The following is a 24528-nucleotide window of genomic DNA, read 5'->3' on the forward strand; positions in this document are numbered from 1 at the left end:
GGAGGCGTGGGTTCGAATCCCACCACTGCCATTAACAATGAAAGTTACCTGGTAAAGCCAGAGATGTGATGGTCTGACCTCACACTGACTTGCATGCATCACCAAGTGTAGTGAACTCGTGTGATGCAAAAGGATGAGTAGTGACTCCATGCTTGCTCTACCCTTTCCATCTTACTCAAATTGTCGTGTTTTTTGATAACTAATCAATCATTGCCCAAAGTGTGAAACTTGAAACAGGTATTCGCAGTGCAATGGAAAACCTTGCTGAAGGTCAATGTCTTGTTCATTTCAGTTTGCAAACACTTGTCCAAGTGAGGTCAACTGCTAAATGCTGAGTCTGTGACTGATTGCTCTCAACTGTTTAGTTGGCTTCTCTGATTGCTGTTTGGGGTACAATGAACATTGACAGTTGACTACTTGGACTAGAGTGTTTTCAGAACAACTGGGCGGAGCAGGAGAAACTCTCTTAAAACAAGGTAGTGTGGCCGAGTGGTCGAAGGCGCTGGATTTAGGCTCCAGTCTCTATGGAGGCGTGGGTTCAAATCCCACCACTGCCATTCTTTATGGACTTTACTTAAAGATAATTGGAAGAAATGCATACACATTCCCATTGTTGTGTTTGTGCATCTTCACTTAAGTTAATGTGTGTGCCATTTCCCCAAGAAGCTGATGCAAATGTTGCATTTACAGGTAGTGTGGCCGAGTGGTCTAAAGCGCTGGATTAAGGCTTCAGTCTCTCAGGAGGCGTGGATTCAAATCCCACCACTGCCATTAACAATGAAAGCTACCTGGTAAAGCGAGAGATGTGATGGTCTGACCTCATACTTACTTGCATGCATCACCAAGTGTAGTGAACTTGTGTGAAGCAAAAGGATGAGTAGCGACTCCATGCTGGCTCTACCCTTTCGATCTTACTCAAATTGTCATGTTTTTAGATAACTAATCAATCATTGCCCAAAGTTTTAAACTTGAAACATGTATTCTCAGTACAATGGAAAACCTTGCTGAAGGTCAATGTCTTGTTCATTTCAGTTTGCAAACACTTGTCCAAGTGAGGTCAACTGCTAAATGCTGCGTCTGTGACTGATTACTCTCAACTATTTAGTTGGCTTCTCTGATTGCTGTTTGGGGTACAATGAACATTGACAGTTGACTACTTGGCTTAGAGTGTTTTCAGAACAACTGGGCGGAGCAGGAGTAAATCTCCAAAAGCAAGGTAGTGTGGCCGAGTGGTCGAAGGCACTGGTTTTAAGCTCCAGTCTCTATGGAGGCGTGGGTTCAAATCCCACCACTGCCATTCTTTCTGGACTTTACTTTAAGATTATTGGAAGAAATGCATACACATACCCATTGTTGTGTTTGTGCATCTTCACTTAAGTTAATGTGTGTGCCATTTCCCCAAGAAGCTGATGCAAATGTTGCATTTACAGGTAGTGTGGCCGAGTGGTCTAAGGCGCTGGATTAAGGCTCCAGTCTTTCAGGAGGCGTGGGTTCGAATCCCACCACTGCCATTAACAATGAAAGCTACCTTGTAAAGCGAGAGATGTGATGGTCTGACCTCATACTTACTTGCATGCATCACCAAGTGTAGTGAACTTGTGTGAAGCAAAAGGATGAGTAGTGACTCCATGCTGGCTCTACCCTTTCAATCTTACTCAAATTGTCATGTTTTTAGATAACTAATCAATTATTGCCCAAAGTGTGAAACTTGAAACAGGTATTCGCAGTGCAATGGAAAACCTTGCTGAAGGTCAATGTCTTGTTCATTTCAGTTTGCAAACACTTGTCCAAGTGAGGTCAACTGCTAAATGCTGCGTCTGTGACTGATTGCTCTCAACTATTTAGTTGGCTTCTCTGATTGCTGTTTGGGGTACAATGAACATTGACAGTTGACTACTTGGCTTAGAGTGTTTTCAGAATAACTGGGCGGAGCAGGAGTAAACCTCCAAAAGCAAGGTAGTGTGGCCGAGTGGTCGAAGGCGCTGTTTTTAAGCTCCAGTCTCTATGGAGGCGTGGGTTCAAATCCCACCACTGCCATTCTTTCTGGACTTTACTTTAAGATTATTGTGTTTGTGCATCTTCACTTAAGTTAATGTGTGTGCCATTTCCCCAAGAAGCTGATGCAAATGTTGCATTTACAGGTAGTGTGGCCGAGTGGTCTAAGGCGCTGGATTAAGGCTCCAGTCTCTCAGGAGGCGTGGGTTCAAATCCCACCACTGCCATTAACAATGAAAGCTACCTGGTAAAGCGAGAGATGTGATGGTCTGACCTCATACTGACTTGCATGCATCACCAAGTGTAGTGAACTTGTGTGAAGCAAAAGGATGAGTAGTGACTCCATGCTGGCTCTACCCTTTCCATCTTACTCAAATTGTCATGTTTTTAGATAACTAATCAATCATTGCCCAAAGTTTTAAACTTGAAACAGGTATTCTCAGTACAATGGAAAACCTTGCTGAAGGTCAATGTCTTGTTCATTTCAGTTTGCAAACACTTGTCCAAGTGAGGTCAACTGCTAAATGCTGCGTCTGTGACTGATTACTCTCAACTATTTAGTTGGCTTCTCTGATTGCTGTTTGGGGTACAATGAACATTGACAGTTGACTTCTTGGCTTAGAGTGTTTTCAGAACAACTGAGCGGAGCAGGAGCAAATCCCTAAAAGCAAGGTAGTGTGGCCGAGTGGTCGAAGCCGCTGGTTTTAAGCTCCAGTCTCTATGGAGGCGTGGGTTCAAATCCCACCACTGCCATTCTTTCTGGACTTTACTTTAAGATTATTGGAAGAAATGCATACACATACCCATTGTTGTGTTTGTGCATCTTCACTTAAGTTAATGTGTGTGCCATTTCCCCAAGAAGCTGATGCAAATGTTACATTTACAGGTAGTGTGGCCGAGTGGTCTAAGGCGCTGGATTAAGGCTCCAGTCTCTCAGGAGGCGTGGGTTAAAATCCCACCACTGCCATTAACAATGAAAGCTGCCTGGTAAAGCCAGAGATGTGATGGTCTGACCTCATACTGACTTGCATGCATCACTAAGTGTAGTGAACTTGTGTGACGCAAAAGGATAAGTAGTGACTCCATGCTGGCTCTACCCTTTCCATCTTACTCAAATTGTCGTGTTTTTAGATAACTAATCAATCATTGCCCAAAGTGTGAAACTTGAAACAGATATTCGCAGTGCAATGGAAAGCCTTGCTGAAGGTCAATGTCTTGTTCATTTCAGTTTGCAAACACTTGTCCAACTGAGGTCAACTGCTAAATGCTGCATCTGTGACTGATTGCTCTCAACTGTTTAGTTGGCTTCTCTGATTGCTGTTTGGGGTACAATGAACATTGACAGTTGACTACTTGGATTAGAGTGTTTTCGGAACAACTGGGCGGAGCAGGAGCAACTCTCTTAAAACAAGGTAGTGTGGCCGATTGGTCGAAGGCGCTGGATTTAGGCTCCAGTCTCTATGGAGGCGTGGGTTCAAATCCCGCCATTCTTTCTGGACTTTACTTAAAGATTATTGGAAGAAATGCATACACATTCCCATTGTTGTGTTTGTGCATCTTCACTTAAGTTAACATGTGTGCCATTTCCCCAAGAAGCTGATGCAAATGTTGCATTTACAGGTAGTGTGGCCGAGTGGTCTGAGGTGCTGGATTAAGGCTCCAGTCTCTCAGGAGGTGTGGGTTCAAATCCCACCACTGCCATTAACAATGAAAGCTACCTGGTAAAGCCGGAGATGTGATGGTCTGACCTCATACTGACTTTCATGCATCACTAAGTGTAGTGAACTTGTGTGACGCAAAAGGATGAGTAGTTACTCCATGCTGGCTCTACCCTTTCCATCTTACTCAAATTGCCGTGTTTTTTGATAACTAATCAATCATTGCCCAAAGTGTGAAACTTGAAACAGGTATTCGCAGTGCAATGGAAAACCTTGCTGAAGGTCAATGTCTTGTTCATTTCAGTTTGCAAACACTTGTCCAAGTGAGGTCAACTGCTAAATGCTGCGTCTGTGACTGATTGCTCTCAACTGTTTAGTTGGCTTCTCTGATTGCTGTTTGGGGTACAATGAACATTGACAGTTGACTACTTGGATTAGAGTGTTTTCGGAACAACTGGGCGGAGCAGGAGCAACTCTCTTAAAGCAAGGTAGTGTGGCCGAGTGGTCGAAGGCGCTGGATTTAGGCTCCAGTCTCTATGGAGGCGTGGCTTCAAATCCCACCACTGCCATTCTTTCTGGACTTTACTTAAAGATTATTGGAAGAAATGCATACACATACCCATTGTTGTGTTTGTGAATCTTCACTTAAGTTAATGTGTGTGCCATTTCCCCAAGAAGCTGATGCAAATGTTGCATTTACAGGTAGTGTGGCCGAGTGGTCTAAGGCGCTGGATTAAGGCTTCAGTCTCTCAGGAGGCGTGGATTCAAATCCCACCACTGCCATTAACAATGAAAGCTACCTGGTAAAGCGAGAGATGTGATGGTCTGACCTCATACTTACTTGCATGCATCACCAAGTGTAGTGAACTTGTGTGAAGCAAAAGGATGAGTAGCGACTCCATGCTGGCTCTACCCTTTCGATCTTACTCAAATTGTCATGTTTTTAGATAACTAATCAATCATTGCCCAAAGTTTTAAACTTGAAACATGTATTCTCAGTACAATGGAAAACCTTGCTGAAGGTCAATGTCTTGTTCATTTCAGTTTGCAAACACTTGTCCAAGTGAGGTCAACTGCTAAATGCTGCGTCTGTGACTGATTACTCTCAACTATTTAGTTGGCTTCTCTGATTGCTGTTTGGGGTACAATGAACATTGACAGTTGACTACTTGGCTTAGAGTGTTTTCAGAACAACTGGGCGGAGCAGGAGTAAATCTCCAAAAGCAAGGTAGTGTGGCCGAGTGGTCGAAGGCACTGGTTTTAAGCTCCAGTCTCTATGGAGGCGTGGGTTCAAATCCCACCACTGCCATTCTTTCTGGACTTTACTTTAAGATTATTGGAAGAAATGCATACACATACCCATTGTTGTGTTTGTGCATCTTCACTTAAGTTAATGTGTGTGCCATTTCCCCAAGAAGCTGATGCAAATGTTGCATTTACAGGTAGTGTGGCCGAGTGGTCTAAGGCGCTGGATTAAGGCTCCAGTCTTTCAGGAGGCGTGGGTTCAAATCCCACCACTGCCATTAACAATGAAAGCTACCTCGTAAAGCGAGAGATGTGATGGTCTGACCTCATACTTACTTGCATGCATCACCAAGTGTAGTGAACTTGTGTGAAGCAAAAGGATGAGTAGTGACTCCATGCTGGCTCTACCCTTTCAATCTTACTCAAATTGTCATGTTTTTAGATAACTAATCAATTATTGCCCAAAGTGTGAAACTTGAAACAGGTATTCGCAGTGCAATGGAAAACCTTGCTGAAGGTCAATGTCTTGTTCATTTCAGTTTGCAAACACTTGTCCAAGTGAGGTCAACTGCTAAATGCTGCGTCTGTGACTGATTGCTCTCAACTATTTAGTTGGCTTCTCTGATTGCTGTTTGGGGTACAATGAACATTGACAGTTGACTACTTGGCTTAGAGTGTTTTCAGAATAACTGGGCGGAGCAGGAGTAAATCTCCAAAAGCAAGGTAGTGTGGCCGAGTGGTCGAAGGCGCTGTTTTTAAGCCCCAGTCTCTATGGAGGCGTGGGTTCAAATCCCACCACTGCCATTCTTTCTGGACTTTACTTTAAGATTATTGTGTTTGTGCATCTTCACTTAAGTTAATGTGTGTGCCATTTCCCCAAGAAGCTGATGCAAATGTTGCATTTACAGGTAGTGTGGCCGAGTGGTCTAAGGTGCTGGATTAAGGCTCCAGTCTCTCAGGAGGCGTGGGTTCAAATCCCACCACTGCCATTAACAATGAAAGCTACCTGGTAAAGCGAGAGATGTGATGGTCTGACCTCATACTGACTTGCATGCATCACCAAGTGTAGTGAACTTGTGTGAAGCAAAAGGATGAGTAGTGACTCCATGCTGGCTCTACCCTTTCCATCTTACTCAAATTGTCATGTTTTTAGATAACTAATCAATCATTGCCCAAAGTTTTAAACTTGAAACAGGTATTCTCAGTACAATGGAAAACCTTGCTGAAGGTCAATGTCTTGTTCATTTCAGTTTGCAAACACTTGTCCAAGTGAGGTCAACTGCTAAATGCTGCGTCTGTGACTGATTACTCTCAACTATTTAGTTGGCTTCTCTGATTGCTGTTTGGGGTACAATGAACATTGACAGTTGACTTCTTGGCTTAGAGTGTTTTCAGAACAACTGAGCGGAGCAGGAGCAAATCCCTAAAAGCAAGGTAGTGTGGCCGAGTGGTCGAAGCCGCTGGTTTTAAGCTCCAGTCTCTATGGAGGCGTGGGTTCAAATCCCACCACTGCCATTCTTTATGGACTTTACTTAAAGATAATTGGAAGAAATGCATACACATTCCCATTGTTGTGTTTGTGCATCTTCACTTAAGTTAATGTGTGTGCCATTTCCCCAAGAAGCTGATGCAAATGTTGCATTTACAGGTAGTGTGGCCGAGTGGTCTAAAGCGCTGGATTAAGGCTACCGTCTCTCAGGAGGCGTGGGTTCAAATCCCACCACTGCCATTAACAATGAAAGTTACCTGGTAAAGCCAGAGATGTGATGGTCTGACCTCACACTGACTTGTATGCATCACCAGGTGTAGTGAACTCGTGTGATGCAAAAGGATGAGTAGTGACTCCATGCTGGCTCTACCCTTTCCATCTTACTCAAATTGTCATGTTTTTAGATAACTAATCAATCATTGCCCAAAGTTTTAAACTTGAAACAGGTATTCTCAGTACAATGGAAAACCTTGCTGAAGGTCAATGTCTTGTTCATTTCAGTTTGCAAACACTTGTCCAAGTGAGGTCAACTGCTAAATGCTGCGTCTGTGACTGATTACTCTCAACTATTTAGTTGGCTTCTCTGATTGCTGTTTGGGGTACAATGAACATTGACAGTTGACTTCTTGGCTTAGAGTGTTTTCAGAACAACTGAGCGGAGCAGGAGCAAATCCCTAAAAGCAAGGTAGTGTGGCCGAGTGGTCGAAGCCGCTGGTTTTAAGCTCCAGTCTCTATGGAGGCGTGGGTTCAAATCCCACCACTGCCATTCTTTATGGACTTTACTTAAAGATAATTGGAAGAAATGCATACACATTCCCATTGTTGTGTTTGTGCATCTTCACTTAAGTTAATGTGTGTGCCATTTCCCCAAGAAGCTGATGCAAATGTTGCATTTACAGGTAGTGTGGCCGAGTGGTCTAAAGCGCTGGATTAAGGCTACCGTCTCTCAGGAGGCGTGGGTTCAAATCCCACCACTGCCATTAACAATGAAAGTTACCTGGTAAAGCCAGAGATGTGATGGTCTGACCTCACACTGACTTGTATGCATCACCAGGTGTAGTGAACTCGTGTGATGCAAAAGGATGAGTAGTGACTCCATGCTTGCTCTACCCTTTCCATCTTACTCAAATTGTCGTGTTTTTTGATAACTAATCAATCATTGCCCAAAGTGTGAAACTTGAAACAGGTATTCGCAGTGCAATGGAAAACCTTGCTGAAGGTCAATGTCTTGTTCATTTCAGTTTGCAAACACTTGTCCATGTGAGGTCAACTGCTAAATGCTGCATCTGTGACTGATTGCTCTCAACTGTTTAGTTGGCTTCTCTGATTGCTGTTTGGGGTACAATGAACATTGACAGTTGACTACTTGGATTAGAGTGTTTTCGGAACAACTGGGCGGAGCAGGAGCAACTCTCTTAAAACAAGGTAGTGCGGCCGAGTGGTCGAAGGCGCTGGATTTAGGCTCCAGTCTCTATGGAGGCGTGGCTTCAAATCCCACCACTGCCATTCTTTCTGGACTTTACTTAAAGATTATTGGAAGAAATGCATACACATTCCCATTGTTGTGTTTGTGCATCTTCACTTAAGTTAATGTGTGTGCCATTTCCCCAAGAAGCTGATGCAAATGTTGCATTTACAGGTAGTGTGGCCGAGTGGTCTAAGGCGCTGGATTAAGGCTCCAGTCTCTCAGGAGGCGTAGGTTCAAATCCCACCACTGCCATTAACAATGAAAGCTGCCTGGTAAAGCCAGAGATGTGATGGTCTGACCTCATACTGACTTGCATGCATCACCAAGTGTAGTGAACTTGTGTGAAGCAAAAGGATGAGTAGTGACTCCATGCTGGCTCTACCCTTTCCATCTTACTCAAATTGTCGTGTTTTTAGATAACTAATCAATCATTGCCCAAAGTGTGAAACTTGAAACAGGTATTCGCAGTGCAATGGAAAACCTTGCTGAAGGTCAATGTCTTGTTCATTTCAGTTTGCAAACACTTGTCCAAGTGAGGTCAACTGCTAAATGCTGAGTCTGTGACTGATTGCTCTCAACTGTTTAGTTGGCTTCTCTGATTGCTGTTTGGGGTACAATGAACATTGACAGTTGACTACTTGGATTAGAGTGTTTTCAGAACAACTGGGCGGAGCAGGAGAAACTCTCTTAAAACAAGGTAGTGTGGCCGAGTGGTCGAAGGCGCTGGATTTAGGCTCCAGTCTCTATGGAGGCGTGGCTTCAAATCCCACCACTGCCATTCTTTCTGGACTTTACTTAAAGATTATTGGAAGAAATGCATACACATTCCCATTGTTGTGTTTGTGCATCTTCACTTAAGTTAATGTGTGTGCCATTTCCCCAAGAAGCTGATACAAATGTTGCATTTACAGGTAGTGTGGCCGAGTGGTCTAAGGCGCTGGATTAAGGCTCCAGTCTCTCAGGAGGCGTGGGTTCAAATCCCACCACTGCCATTAACAATGAAAGCTGCCTGGTAAAGCCAGAGATGTGATGGTTTGACCTCATACTGACTTGCATGCATCACCAAGTGTAGTGAACTTGTGTGAAGCAAAAGGATGAGTAGTGACTCCATGCTGGCTCTACCCTTTCCATCTTACTCAAATTGTCGTGTTTTTAGATAACTAATCAATCATTGCCCAAAGTGTGAAACTTGAAACAAGTATTCGCAGTGCAATGGAAAACCTTGCTGAAGGTCAATGTCTTGTTCATTTCAGTTTGCAAACACTTGTCCAAGTGAGGTCAACTGCTAAATGCTGCATCTGTGACTGATTGCTCTCAACTATTTAGTTGGCTTCTCTGATTGCTGTTTGGGGTACAATGAACATTGACAGTTGACGACTTGGTTTAGAGTGTTTTCAGAACAACTGGGCGGAGCAGGAGCAAATTCCTAAAAGCATGGTAGTGTGGCCGAGTCGTCAAAGGTGCTGGTTTTAAGCTCCAGTCTCTATGGAGGCGTGGGTTCAAATCCCACCACTGCCATTCTTTCTGGACTTTACTTAAAGATTATTGGAAGAAATGCATACACATTCCCATTGTTGTGTTTGTGCATCTTCACTTAAGTTAATGTGTGTGCCATTTCCCCAAGAAGCTGATGCAAATGTTGCATTTACAGGTAGTGTGGCCGAGTGGTCTAAGGCGCTGGATTAAGGCTCCAGTCTCTCAGGAGGCGTGGGTTCAAATCCCACCACTGCCATTAACAATGAAAGCTACCTGGTAAAGCCAGAGATGTGATGGTCTGACCTCATACTGACTTGCATGCATCACCAAGTGTAGTGAACTTGTGTGAAGCAAAAGGATGAGTAGTGACTCCATGCTGGCTCTACCCTTTCCATCTTACTCAAATTGTCGTGTTTTTAGATAACTAATCAATTATTAGTGAATTAGTGAATTAGTGAAACTTGAAACAGGTATTCGCAGTACAATGGAAAACCTTGCTGAAGGTCAATGTCTTGTTCATTTCAGTTTGCAAACACTTGTCCAAGTCAGGTCAACTGCTAAATGCTGCATCTGTGACTGATTGCTCTCAACTATTTAGTTGGCTTCTCTGATTGCTGTTTGGGGTACAATGAACATTGACAGTTGACGACTTGGTTTAGAGTGTTTTCAGAACAACTGGGCGGAGCAGGAGCAAATTCCTAAAAGCATGGTAGTGTGGCCGAGTCGTCGAAGGTGCTGGTTTTAAGCTCCAGTCTCTATGGAGGCCACTTCCATTCATTCTGGACTTTACTTAAAGATTATTGGAGGAAATGCATACACATTCCCATTGTTGTGTTTGTGCATCTTCACTTAAGTTAATGTGTGCCATGCTGAGTCTGTGACTGATTGCTCTCAACTGTTTAGTTGGCTTCTCTGATTGCTGTTTGGGGTACAATGAACATTGACAGTTGACTACTTGGATTAGAGTGTTTTCAGAACAACTGGGCGGAGCAGGAGAAACTCTCTTAAAACAAGGTAGTTTGGCCGAGTGGTCGAAGGCGCTGGATTTAGGCTCCAGTCTCTATGGAGGCGTGGGTTCAAATCCCACCACTGCCATTCTTTATGGACTTTACTTAAAGATAATTGGAAGAAATGCATACACATTCCCATTGTTGTGTTTGTGCATCTTCACTTAAGTTAATGTGTGTGCCATTTCCCCAAGAAGCTGATGCAAATGTTGCATTTACAGGTAATGTGGCCGAGTGGTCTAAAGCGCTGGATTAAGGCTCCAGTCTCTCAGGAGGCGTGGGTTCAAATCCCACCACCGCCATTAACAATGAAAGTTACCTGGTAAAGCCAGAGATGTGATGGTCTGACCGCACACTGACTTGCATGCATCACCAAGTGTAGTGAACTCGTGTGATGCAAAAGGATGAGTAGTGACTCCATGCTTGCTCTACCCTTTCCATCTTACTCAAATTGTCGTGTTTTTTGATAACTAATCAATCATTGCCCAAAGTGTGAAACTTGAAACAGGTATTCGCAGTGCAATGGAAAACCTTGCTGAAGGTCAATGTCTTGTTCATTTCAGTTTGCAAACACTTGTCCAAGTGAGGTCAACTGCTAAATGCTGAGTCTGTGACTGATTGCTCTCAACTGTTTAGTTGGCTTCTCTGATTGCTGTTTGGGGTACAATGAACATTGACAGTTGACTACTTGGATTAGAGTGTTTTCAGAACAACTGGGCGGAGCAGGAGAAACTCTCTTAAAACAAGGTAGTGTGGCCGAGTGGTCGAAGGCGCTGGATTTAGGCTCCAGTCTCTATGGAGGCGTGGGTTCAAATCCCACCACTGCCATTCTTTATGGACTTTACTTAAAGATAATTGGAAGAAATGCATACACATTCCCATTGTTGTGTTTGTGCATCTTCACTTAAGTTAATGTGTGTGCCATTTCCCCAAGAAGCTGATGCAAATGTTGCATTTACAGGTAGTGTGGCCGAGTGGTCTAAAGCGCTGGATTAAGGCTCCCGTCTCTCAGGAGGCGTGGGTTCAAATCCCACCACTGCCATTAACAATGAAAGTTACCTGGTAAAGCCAGAGATGTGATGGTCTGACCTCACACTGACTTGCATGCATCACCAGGTGTAGTGAACTCGTGTGATGCAAAAGGATGAGTAGTGACTCCATGCTTGCTCTACCCTTTCCATCTTACTCAAATTGTCGTGTTTTTTGATAACTAATCAATCATTGCCCAAAGTGTGAAACTTGAAACAGGTATTCGCAGTGCAATGGAAAACCTTGCTGAAGGTCAATGTCTTGTTCATTTCAGTTTGCAAACACTTGTCCATGTGAGGTCAACTGCTAAATGCTGCATCTGTGACTGATTGCTCTCAACTGTTTAGTTGGCTTCTCTGATTGCTGTTTGGGGTACAATGAACATTGACAGTTGACTACTTGGATTAGAGTGTTTTCGGAACAACTGGGCGGAGCAGGAGCAACTCTCTTAAAACAAGGTAGTGCGGCCGAGTGGTCGAAGGCGCTGGATTTAGGCTCCAGTCTCTATGGAGGCGTGGCTTCAAATCCCACCACTGCCATTCTTTCTGGACTTTACTTAAAGATTATTGGAAGAAATGCATACACATTCCCATTGTTGTGTTTGTGCATCTTCACTTAAGTTAATGTGTGTGCCATTTCCCCAAGAAGCTGATGCAAATGTTGCATTTACAGGTAGTGTGGCCGAGTGGTCTAAGGCGCTGGATTAAGGCTCCAGTCTCTCAGGAGGCGTAGGTTCAAATCCCACCACTGCCATTAACAATGAAAGCTTCCTGGTAAAGCCAGAGATGTGATGGTCTGACCTCATACTGACTTGCATGCATCACCAAGTGTAGTGAACTTGTGTGAAGCAAAAGGATGAGTAGTGACTCCATGCTGGCTCTACCCTTTCCATCTTACTCAAATTGTCGTGTTTTTAGATAACTAATCAATCATTGCCCAAAGTGTGAAACTTGAAACAGGTATTCGCAGTGCAATGGAAAACCTTGCTGAAGGTCAATGTCTTGTTCATTTCAGTTTGCAAACACTTGTCCAAGTGAGGTCAACTGCTAAATGCTGAGTCTGTGACTGATTGCTCTCAACTGTTTAGTTGGCTTCTCTGATTGCTGTTTGGGGTACAATGAACATTGACAGTTGACTACTTGGATTAGAGTGTTTTCAGAACAACTGGGCGGAGCAGGAGAAACTCTCTTAAAACAAGGTAGTGTGGCCGAGTGGTCGAAGGCGCTGGATTTAGGCTCCTGTCTCTATGGAGGCGTGGCTTCAAATCCCACCACTGCCATTCTTTCTGGACTTTACTTAAAGATTATTGGAAGAAATGCATACACATTCCCATTGTTGTGTTTGTGCATCTTCACTTAAGTTAATGTGTGTGCCATTTCCCCAAGAAGCTGATACAAATGTTGCATTTACAGGTAGTGTGGCCGAGTGGTCTAAGGCGCTGGATTAAGGCTCCAGTCTCTCAGGAGGCGTGGGTTCAAATCCCACCACTGCCATTAACAATGAAAGCTGCCTGGTAAAGCCAGAGATGTGATGGTTTGACCTCATACTGACTTGCATGCATCACCAAGTGTAGTGAACTTGTGTGAAGCAAAAGGATGAGTAGTGACTCCATGCTGGCTCTACCCTTTCCATCTTACTCAAATTGTCGTGTTTTTAGATAACTAATCAATCATTGCCCAAAGTGTGAAACTTGAAACAAGTATTCGCAGTGCAATGGAAAACCTTGCTGAAGGTCAATGTCTTGTTCATTTCAGTTTGCAAACACTTGTCCAAGTGAGGTCAACTGCTAAATGCTGCATCTGTGACTGATTGCTCTCAACTATTTAGTTGGCTTCTCTGATTGCTGTTTGGGGTACAATGAACATTGACAGTTGACGACTTGGTTTAGAGTGTTTTCAGAACAACTGGGCGGAGCAGGAGCAAATTCCTAAAAGCATGGTAGTGTGGCCGAGTCGTCGAAGGTGCTGGTTTTAAGCTCCAGTCTCTATGGAGGCGTGGGTTCAAATCCCACCACTGCCATTCTTTCTGGACTTTACTTAAAGATTATTGGAAGAAATGCATACACATTCCCATTGTGTGTTTGTGCATCTTCACTTAAGTTAATGTGTGTGCCATTTCCCCAAGAAGCTGATGCAAATGTTGCATTTACATGTAGTGTGGCCGAGTGGTCTAAGGCGCTGGATTAAGGCTCCAGTCTCTCAGGAGGCGTGGGTTCAAATCCCACCACTGCCATTAACAATGAAAGCTGCCTGGTAAAGCCAGAGATGTGATGGTCTGACCTCATACTGACTTGCATGCATCCCCAAGTGTAGTGAACTTGTGTGAAGCAAAAGGATGAGTAGTGACTCCATGCTGGCTCTACCCTTTCCATCTTACTCAAATTTTCGTGTTTTTAGATAACTAATCAATTATTAGTGAATTAGTGAATTAGTGAAACTTGAAACAGGTATTCGCAGTACAATGGAAAACCTTGCTGAAGGTCAATGTCTAGTTCATTTCAGTTTGCAAACACTTGTCCAAGTGAGGTCAACTGCTAAATGCTGCATCTGTGACTGATTGCTCTCAACTATTTAGTTGGCTTCTCTGATTGCTGTTTGGGGTACAATGAACATTGACAGTTGACGACTTGGTTTAGAGTGTTTTCAGAACAACTGGGCGGAGCAGGAGCAAATTCCTAAAAGCATGGTAGTGTGGACGAGTCGTCGAAGGTGCTGGTTTTAAGCTCCAGTCTCTATGGAGGCCACTTCCATTCATTCTGGACTTTACTTAAAGATTATTGGAGGAAATGCATACACATTCCCATTGTTGTGTTTGTGCATCTTCACTTAAGTTAATGTGTGCCATGCTGAGTCTGTGACTGATTGCTCTCAACTGTTTAGTTGGCTTCTCTGATTGCTGTTTGGGGTACAATGAACATTGACAGTTGACTACTTGGATTAGAGTGTTTTCAGAACAACTGGGCGGAGCAGGAGAAACTCTCTTAAAACAAGGTAGTGTGGCCGAGTGGTCGAAGGCGCTGGATTTAGGCTCCAGTCTCTATGGAGGCGTGGGTTCAAATCCCACCACTGCCATTCTTTATGGACTTTACTTAAAGATAATTGGAAGAAATGCATACACATTCCCATTGTTGTGTTTGTGCATCTTCACTTAAGTTAATGTGTGTGCCATTTCCCCAAGAAGCTGATGCAAATGTTGCATTTACAGGTAGTGTGGCCGAGTGGTCTAAAGCGCTGGATTAAGGCTCCAGTCTCTCAGGAGGCGTGTGTTCAAATCCCACCACTGCCATTAACAATGAAAGTTACCTGGTAAAGCCAGAGATGTGATGGTCTGACCTCACACTGACTTGCATGCATCACCAAGTGTAGTGAACTTGTGTGAAGCAAAAGGATGAGTAGTGACTCCATGCTGGCTCTACCCTTTCCATCTTACTCAAATTGTCGTGTTTTTAGATAACTAATCAATCATTGCCCAAAGTGTGAAACTTGAAACAGGTATTCGCAGTGCAATGGAAAACCTTGCTGAAGGTCAATGTCTTGTTCATTTCAGTTTGCAAACACTTGTCCAAGTGAGGTCAACTGCTAAATGCTGAGTCTGTGACTGATTGCTCTCAACTGTTTAGTTGGCTTCTCTGATTGCTGTTTGGGGTACAATGAACATTGACAGTTGACTACTTGGATTAGAGTGTTTTCAGAACAACTGGGCGGAGCAGGAGAAACTCTCTTAAAACAAGGTAGTGTGGCCGAGTGGTCGAAGGCGCTGGATTTAGGCTCCAGTCTCTATGGAGGCGTGGCTTCAAAATCCCACCACTGCCATTCTTTCTGGACTTTACTTAAAGATTATTGGAAGAAATGCATACACATTCCCATTGTTGTGTTTGTGCAGCTTCACTTAAGTTAATGTGTGTGCCATTTCCCCAAGAAGCTGATACAAATGTTGCATTTACAGGTAGTGTGGCCGAGTGGTCTAAGGCGCTGGATTAAGGCTCCAGTCTCTCAGGAGGCGTGGGTTCAAATCCCACCACTGCCATTAACAATGAAAGCTGCCTGGTAAAGCCAGAGATGTGATGGTTTGACCTCATACTGACTTGCATGCATCACCAAGTGTAGTGAACTTGTGTGAAGCAAAAGGATGAGTAGTGACTCCATGCTGGCTCTACCCTTTCCATCTTACTCAAATTGTCGTGTTTTTAGATAACTAATCAATCATTGCCCAAAGTGTGAAACTTGAAACAGGTATTCGCAGTGCAATGGAAAACCTTGCTGAAGGTCAATGTCTTGTTCATTTCAGTTTGCAAACACTTGTCCAAGTGAGGTCAACTGCTAAATGCTGAGTCTGTGACTGATTGCTCTCAACTGTTTAGTTGGCTTCTCTGATTGCTGTTTGGGGTACAATGAACATTGACAGTTGACTACTTGGATTAGAGTGTTTTCAGAACAACTGGGCGGAGCAGGAGAAACTCTCTTAAAACAAGGTAGTGTGGCCGAGTGGTCGAAGGCGCTGGATTTAGGCTCCAGTCTCTATGGAGGCGTGGCTTCAAATCCCACCACTGCCATTCTTTCTGGACTTTACTTAAAGATTATTGGAAGAAATGCATACACATTCCCATTGTTGTGTTTGTGCATCTTCACTTAAGTTAATGTGTGTGCCATTTCCCCAAGAAGCTGATGCAAATGTTGCATTTACAGGTAGTGTGGCCGAGTGGTTTAAGGCGCTGGATTAAGGCTCCAGTCTCTCAGGAGGCGTGGGTTCAAATCGCACCACTGCCATTAACAATGAAAGCTGCCTGGTAAAGCCAGAGATGTGATGGTTTGACCTCATACTGACTTGCATGCATCACCAAGTGTAGTGAACTTGTGTGAAGCAAAAGGATGAGTAGTGACTCCATGCTGGCTCTACCCTTTCCATCTTACTCAAATTGTCGTGTTTTTTGATAACTAATCAATCATTGCCCAAAGTGTGAAACTTGAAACAGGTATTCGCAGTGCAATGGAAAACCTTGCTGAAGGTCAATGTCTTGTTCATTTCAGTTTGCAAACACTTGTCCAAGTGAGGTCAACTGCTAAATGCTGAGTCTGTGACTGATTGCTCTCAACTGTTTAGTTGGCTTCTCTGATTGCTGTTTGGGGTACAATGAACATTGACAGTTGACTACTTGGATTAGAGTGTTTTCAGAACAACTGGGCGGAGCAGGAGAAACTCTCTTAAAACAAGGTAGTGTGGCCGAGTGGTCGAAGGCGCTGGATTTAGGCTCCAGTCTCTATGGAGGCGTGGCTTCAAATCCCACCACTGCCATTCTTTCTGGACTTTACTTAAAGATTATTGGAAGAAATGCATACACATTCCCATTGTTGTGTTTGTGCATCTTCACTTAAGTTAATGTGTGTGCCATTTCCCCAAGAAGCTGATGCAAATGTTGCATTTACAGGTAGTGTGGCCGAGTGGTCTAAGGCGCTGAATTAAGGCTCCAGTCTCTCAGGAGGCGTGGGTTCAAATCGCACCACTGCCATTAACAATGAAAGCTGCCTGGTAAAGCCAGAGATGTGATGGTTTGACCTCATACTGACTTGCATGCATCACCAAGTGTAGTGAACTTGTGTGAAGCAAAAGGATGAGTAGTGACTCCATGCTGGCTCTACCCTTTCCATCTTACTCAAATTGTCGTGTTTTTTGATAACTAATCAATCATTGCCCAAAGTGTGAAACTTGAAACAGGTATTCGCAGTGCAATGGAAAACCTTGCTGAAGGTCAATGTCTTGTTCATTTCAGTTTGCAAACACTTGTCCAAGTGAGGTCAACTGCTAAATGCTGAGTCTGTGACTGATTGCTCTCAACTGTTTAGTTGGCTTCTCTGATTGCTGTTTGGGGTACAATGAACATTGACAGTTGACTACTTGGATTAGAGTGTTTTCAGAACAACTGGGCGGAGCAGGAGAAACTCTCTTAAAACAAGGTAGTGTGGCCGAGTGGTCGAAGGCGCTGGATTTAGGCTCCAGTCTCTATGGAGGCGTGGCTTCAAATCCCACCACTGCCATTCTTTCTGGACTTTACTTAAAGATTATTGGAAGAAATGCATACACATTCCCATTGTTGTGTTTGTGCATCTTCACTTAAGTTAATGTGTGTGCCATTTCCCCAAGAAGCTGATGCAAATGTTGCATTTACAGGTAGTGTGGCCGAGTGGTCTAAGGCGCTGAATTAAGGCTCCAGTCTCTCAGGAGGCGTGGGTTCAAATCGCACCACTGCCATTAACAATGAAAGCTGCCTGGTAAAGCCAGAGATGTGATGGTTTGACCTCATACTGACTTGCATGCATCACCAAGTGTAGTGAACTTGTGTGAAGCAAAAGGATAAGTAGTGACTCCATGCTGGCTCTACCCTTTCCATCTTACTCAAATTGTCGTGTTTTTAGATAACTAATCAATTATTAGTGAATTAGTGAATTAGTGAAACTTGAAACAGGTATTCGCAGTACAATGGAAAACCTTGCTGAAGGTCAATGTCTTGTTCATTTCAGTTTGCAAACACTTGTCCAAGTGAGGTCAACTGCTAAATGCTGCGTCTGTGACTGATTGCTCTCAACTGTTTAGTTGGCTTCTCTGATTGCTGTTTGGGGTACAATGAACATTGACAGTTGACGACTTGGTTTAGAGTGTTTTCAGAACAACTGGGCGGAGCAGGAGCAAATTCCTAAAAGCATGGTAGTGTGGCCGAGTCGTCGAAGGCGCTGGTTTTAAGCTCCAGTCTCTATGGAGGCGTGCGTTCAAATCCCACCACTGCCATTCTTTCTGGACTTTACTTAAAGATTATTGGAAGAAATGCATACACATTCCCATTGTTGTGTTTGTGCATCTTCACTTAAGTTAACATGTGTGCCATTTCCCCAAGAAGCTGATGCAAATGTTGCATTTACAGGTAGTGTGGCTGAGTGGTCTAAGGCGCTGGATTAAGGCTCCAGTCTCTCAGGAGGCGTGGGTTCAAATCCCACCACTGCCTTTAACAATGAAAGCTGCCTGGTAAAGCCAGAGATGTGATGGTCTGACCTCATACTGACTTGCATGCATCACTAAGTGTAGTGAACTTGTGTGACGCAAAAGGATAAGTAGTGACTCCATGCTGGCTCTACCCTTCCCATCTTACTCAAATTGTCGTGTTTTTAGATAACTAATCAATCATTGCCCAAAGTGTGAAACTTGAAACAGGTATTCGCAGTGCAATGGAAAACCTTGCTGAAGGTCAATGTCTTGTTCATTTCAGTTTGCAAACACTTGTCCAAGTGAGGTCAACTGCTAAATGCTGAGTCTGTGACTGATTGCTCTCAACTGTTTAGTTGGCTTCTCTGATTGCTGTTTGGGGTACAATGAACATTGACAGTTGACTACTTGGATTAGAGTGTTTTCAGAACAACTGGGCGGAGCAGGAGAAACTCTCTTAAAACAAGGTAGTGTGGCCGAGTGGTCGAAGGCGCTGGATTTAGGCTCCAGTCTCTATGGAGGCGTGGCTTCAAATCCCACCACTGCCATTAACAATGAAAGCTGCCTGGTAAAGCCAGAGATGTGATGGTTTGACCTCATACTGACTTGCATGCATCACCAAGTGTAGTGAACTTGTGTGAAGCAAAAGGATGAGTAGTGACTCCATGCTGGCTCTACCCTTTCCATCTTACTCAAATTGTCGTGTTTTTAGATAACTAATCAATTATTAGTGAATTAGTGAATTAGTGAAACTTGAAACAGGTATTCGCAGTACAATGGAAAACCTTGCTGAAGGTCAATGTCTTGTTCATTTCAGTTTGCAAACACTTGTCCAAGTGAGGTCAACTGCTAAATGCTGCGTCTGTGACTGATTGCTCTCAACTGTTTAGTTGGCTTCTCTGATTGCTGTTTGGGGTACAATGAACATTGACAGTTGACGACTTGGTTTAGAGTGTTTTCAGAACAACTGGGCGGAGCAGGAGCAAATTCCTAAAAGCATGGTAGTGTGGCCGAGTTGTCGAAGGCGCTGGTTTTAAGCTCCAGTCTCTATGGAGGCGTGGGTTCAAATCCCACCACTGCCATTCTTTCTGGACTTTACTTAAAGATTATTGGAATAAATGCATACACATTCCCATTGTTGTGTTTGTGCATCTTCACTTAAGTTAACTTGTGTGCCATTTCCCCAAGAAGCTGATGCAAATGTTGCATTTACAGGTAGTGTGGCCGAGTGGTCTAAGGCGCTGGATTAAGGTTCCAGTCTCTCAGGAGGCGTGGGTTCAAATCCCACCACTGCCATTAACAATGAAAGCTGCCTGGTAAAGCCAGAGATGTGATGGTCTGACCTCATACTGACTTGCATGCATCACTAAGTGTAGTGAACTTGTGTGACGCAAAAGGATAAGTAGTGACTCCATGCTGGCTCTACCCTTCCCATCTTACTCAAATTGTCGTGTTTTTAGATAACTAATCAATCATTGCCCAAAGTGTGAAACTTGAAACAGGTATTCGCAGTGCAATGGAAAACCTTGCTGAAGGTCAATGTCTTGTTCATTTCAGTTTGCAAACACTTGTCCAAGTGAGGTCAACTGCTAAATGCTGAGTCTGTGACTGATTGCTCTCAACTGTTTAGTTGGCTTCTCTGATTGCTGTTTGGGGTACAATGAACATTGACAGTTGACTACTTGGATTAGAGTGTTTTCAGAACAACTGGGCGGAGCAGGAGAAACTCTCTTAAAACAAGGTAGTGTGGCCGAGTGGTCGAAGGCGCTGGATTTAGGCTCCAGTCTCTATGGAGGCGTGGGTTCAAATCCCACCACTGCCATTCTTTATGGACTTTACTTAAAGATAATTGGAAGAAATGCATACACATTCCCATTGTTGTGTTTGTGCATCTTCACTTAAGTTAATGTGTGTGCCATTTCCCCAAGAAGCTGATGCAAATGTTGCATTTACAGGTAGTGTGGCCGAGTGGTCTAAAGCGCTGGATTAAGGCTCCAGTCTCTCAGGAGGCGTGGGTTCAAATCCCACCACTGCCATTAACAATGAAAGCTGCATGGTAAAGCCAGAGATGTGATGGTCTGACCTCATACTGACTTGCATGCATCACCAAGTGTAGTGAACTTGTGTGAAGCAAAAGGATGAGTAGTGACTCCATGCTGGCTCTACCCTTTCCATCTTACTCAAATTGTCGTGTTTTTAGATAACTAATCAATTATTAGTGAATTAGTGAATTAGTGAAACTTGAAACAGGTATTCGCAGTACAATGGAAAACCTTGCTGAAGGTCAATGTCTTGTTCATTTCAGTTTGCAAACACTTGTCCAAGTGAGGTCAACTGCTAAATGCTGCATCTGTGACTGATTGCTCTCAACTATTTAGTTGGCTTCTCTGATTGCTGTTTGGGGTACAATGAACATTGACAGTTGACGACTTGGTTTAGAGTGTTTTCAGAACAACTGGGCGGAGCAGGAGCAAATTCCTAAATGCATGGTAGTGTGGCCGAGTCGTCGAAGGCGCTGGTTTTAAGCTCCAGTCTCTATGGAGGCGTGGGTTCAAATCCCTCCACTGCCATTCTTTCTGGACTTTACTTAAAGATTATTGGAAGAAATGCATACACATTCCCATTGTTGTGTTTGTGCATCTTCACTTAAGTTAATGTGTGTGCCATTTCCCCAAGAAGCTGATGCAAGTGTTGCATTTACAGGTAGTGTGGCCGAGTGGTCTGAGGCGCTGGATTAAGGCTCCAGTCTCTCAGGAGGTGTGGGTTCAAATCCCACCACTGCCATTAACAATGAAAGCTACCTGGTAAAGCCGGAGATGTGATGGTCTGACCTCATACTGACTTTCATGCATCACTAAGTGTAGTGAACTTGTGTGACGCAAAAGGATAAGTAGTGACTCCATGCTGGCTCTACCCTTTCCATCTTACTCAAATTGTCGTGTTTTTAGATAACTAATCAATCATTGCCCAAAGTGTGAAACTTGAAACAGGTATTCGCAGTGCAATGGAAAACCTTGCTGAAGGTCAATGTCTTGTTCATTTCAGTTTGCAAACACTTGTCCAAGTGAGGTCAACTGCTAAATGCTGAGTCTGTGACTGATTGCTCTCAACTGTTTAGTTGGCTTCTCTGATTGCTGTTTGGGGTACAATGAACATTGACAGTTGACTACTTGGATTAGAGTGTTTTCAGAACAACTGGGCGGAGCAGGAGAAACTCTCTTAAAACAAGTTAGTGTGGCCGAGTGGTCGAAGGCGCTGGATTTAGGCTCCAGTCTCTATGGAGGCGTGGGTTCAAATCCCACCACTGCCATTCTTTATGGACTTTACTTAAAGATAATTGGAAGAAATGCATACACATTCCCATTGTTGTGTTTGTGCATCGTCACTTAAGTTAATGTGTGTGCCATTTCCCCAAGAAGCTGATGCAAATGTTGCATTTACAGGTAGTGTGGCCGAGTGGTCTAAGGCGCTGGATTAAGGCTCCAGTCTCTCAGGAGGCGTAGGTTCAAATCCCACCACTGCCATTAACAATGAAAGCTGCCTGGTAAAGCCAGAGATGTGATGGTCTGACCTCATACTGCCTTGCATGCATCACCAAGTGTAGTGAACTTGTGTGAAGCAAAAGGATGAGTAGTGACTCCATGCTGGCTCTACCCTTCCCATCTTACTCAAATTGTCGTGTTTTTAGATAACTAATCAATCATTGCCCAAAGTGTGAAACTTGAAACAGGTATTCGCAGTGCAATGGAAAACCTTGCTGAAGGTCAATGTCTTGTTCATTTCAGTTTGCAAACACTTGTCCAAGTGAGGTCAACTGCTAAATGCTGCGTCTGTGACTGATTGCTCTCAACTGTTTAGTTGGCTTCTCTGATTGCTGTTTGGGGTACAATGAACATTGACAGTTGACTACTTGGATTAGAGTGTTTTCGGAACAACTGGGCGGAGCAGGAGAAACTCTCTTAAAACAAGGTAGTGTGGCCGAGTGGTCGAAGGCGCTGGTTTTAAGCTCCAGTCTCTATGGAGGCGTGGGTTCAAATCCCACCACTGCCATTCTTTCTGGACTTTACTTAAAGATAATTGGAAGAAATGCATACACATTCCCATTGTTGTGTTTGTGCATCTTCGCTTAAGTTAATGTGTGTGCCATTTCCCCAAGAAGCTGATGCAGATGTTGCATTTACAGGTAGTGTGGCCGAGTGGTCTAAGGCGCTGGATTAAGGCTCCAGTCTCTCAGGAGGCGTGGGTTCAAATCCCACCACTGCCATTAACAATGAAAGCTGCATGGTAAAGCCAGAGATGTGATGGTCTGACCTCATACTGACTTGCATGCATCACCAAGTGTAGTGAACTTGTGTGAAGCAAAAGGATGAGTAGTGACTCCATGCTGGCTCTACCCTTTCCATCTTACTCAAATTGTCGTGTTTTTAGATAACTAATCAATTATTAGTGAATTAGTGAATTAGTGAAACTTGAAACAGGTATTCGCAGTACAATGGAAAACCTTGCTGAAGGTCAATGTCTTGTTCATTTCAGTTTGCAAACACTTGTCCAAGTGAGGTCAACTGCTAAATGCTGCATCTGTGACTGATTGCTCTCAACTATTTAGTTGGCTTCTCTGATTGCTGTTAAGGGTACAATGAACATTGACAGTTGACGACTTGGTTTAGAGTGTTTTCAGAACAACTGGGCGGAGCAGGAGCAAATTCCTAAAAGCATGGTAGTGTGGCCGAGTCGTCGAAGGCGCTGGTTTTAAGCTCCAGTCTCTATGGAGGCGTGGGTTCAAATCCCACCACTGCCATTCTTTCTGGACTTTACTTAAAGATTATTGGAAGAAATGCATACACATTCCCATTGTTGTGTTTGTGCATCTTCACTTAAGTTAACATGTGTGCCATTTCCCCAAGAAGCTGATGCAAATGTTGCATTTACAGGTAGTGTGGCCGAGTGGTCTGAGGCGCTGGATTAAGGCTCCAGTCTCTCAGGAGGCGTGGGTTCAAATCCCACCACTGCCATTAACAATGAAAGCTGCCTGGTAAAGCCAGAGATGTGATGGTCTGACCTCATACTGACTTGCATGCATCACTAAGTGTAGTGAACTTGTGTGACGCAAAAGGATAAGTAGTGACTCCATGCTGGCTCTACCCTTTCCATCTTACTCAAATTGTCGTGTTTTTAGATAACTAATCAATCATTGCCCAAAGTGTGAAACTTGAAACAGGTATTCGCAGTACAATTGAAAACCTTGCTGAAGGTCAATGTCTTGTTCATTTCAGTTTGCAAACACTTGTCCAAGTGAGGTCAACTGCTAAATGCTGCGTCTGTGACTGATTACTCTCAACTATTTAGTTGGCTTCTCTGATTGCTGTTTGGGGTACAATGAACATTGACAGTTGACGACTTGGATTAGAGTGTTTTCGGAACAACTGGGCGGAGCAGGAGAAACTCTCTTAAAACAAGGTAGTGTGGCCGAGTGGTCGAAGGCGCTGGATTTAGGCTCCAGTCTCTATGCCCCATGATAGGTACATGGGGCGGAGTAGGCGGTTGATGGTGGAGAACAATGATCGACGGTTGCTTTGCTGGGCACCGATCAAACGAGAGTAGTATACAGTTTTGGCCTGAGAGAGAGCTTCCTTGTAGGTTTCCACATGGTCACGAAAGGCCAGGAGGTGGTCCGTGAGGCCAGTTTTTTTAGAAAGCCTCTCCAGCTGGCGACCAGAGGCCCTCATGCTGCGGAGTTCGGAAGTGAACCAGGGGGCAGGGCGGGTGAAGGAAACAGTCCGGGTTTTGATGGGGGCGAGAGAGTTGAGACTGAGGGATAAGGCAGCGTTGTAGTGGGCTACCAGGCCGTCCACGGTGGAGTCGGAGGGAGCCGAGGCCATGTGGGTAGCTATCAGGTTGGATAGGGCTGGTGCACTCACAGTCTTGATGTTCCTAAACATGATGGTGCGTTTAGGATGCTGCCTGGGCAGGGAGACAGGAACATTGAAGAGGATGGCGTGATGGTCAGATACAGCCAGGTCCAGACGCTGTAGGTCGGGGGGTGGTGGGCCGGTGGAGCACACCAGGTCCAGTGTGTGGCCTTTGTTGTGGGTGGGACCCTTGACATGTTGCTTGATGCTGAAACAGTCCAGGAGTGACAGGAATTCAGTAGCAAACTTGCAGTTGCTGGAGTCCACATGAATGTTGAAA

The sequence above is a fragment of the Melanostigma gelatinosum genome (assembly GCF_949748355.1).
Source record: "Melanostigma gelatinosum genome assembly, chromosome: 5".
NCBI lineage: Eukaryota > Metazoa > Chordata > Actinopteri > Perciformes > Zoarcidae > Melanostigma > Melanostigma gelatinosum.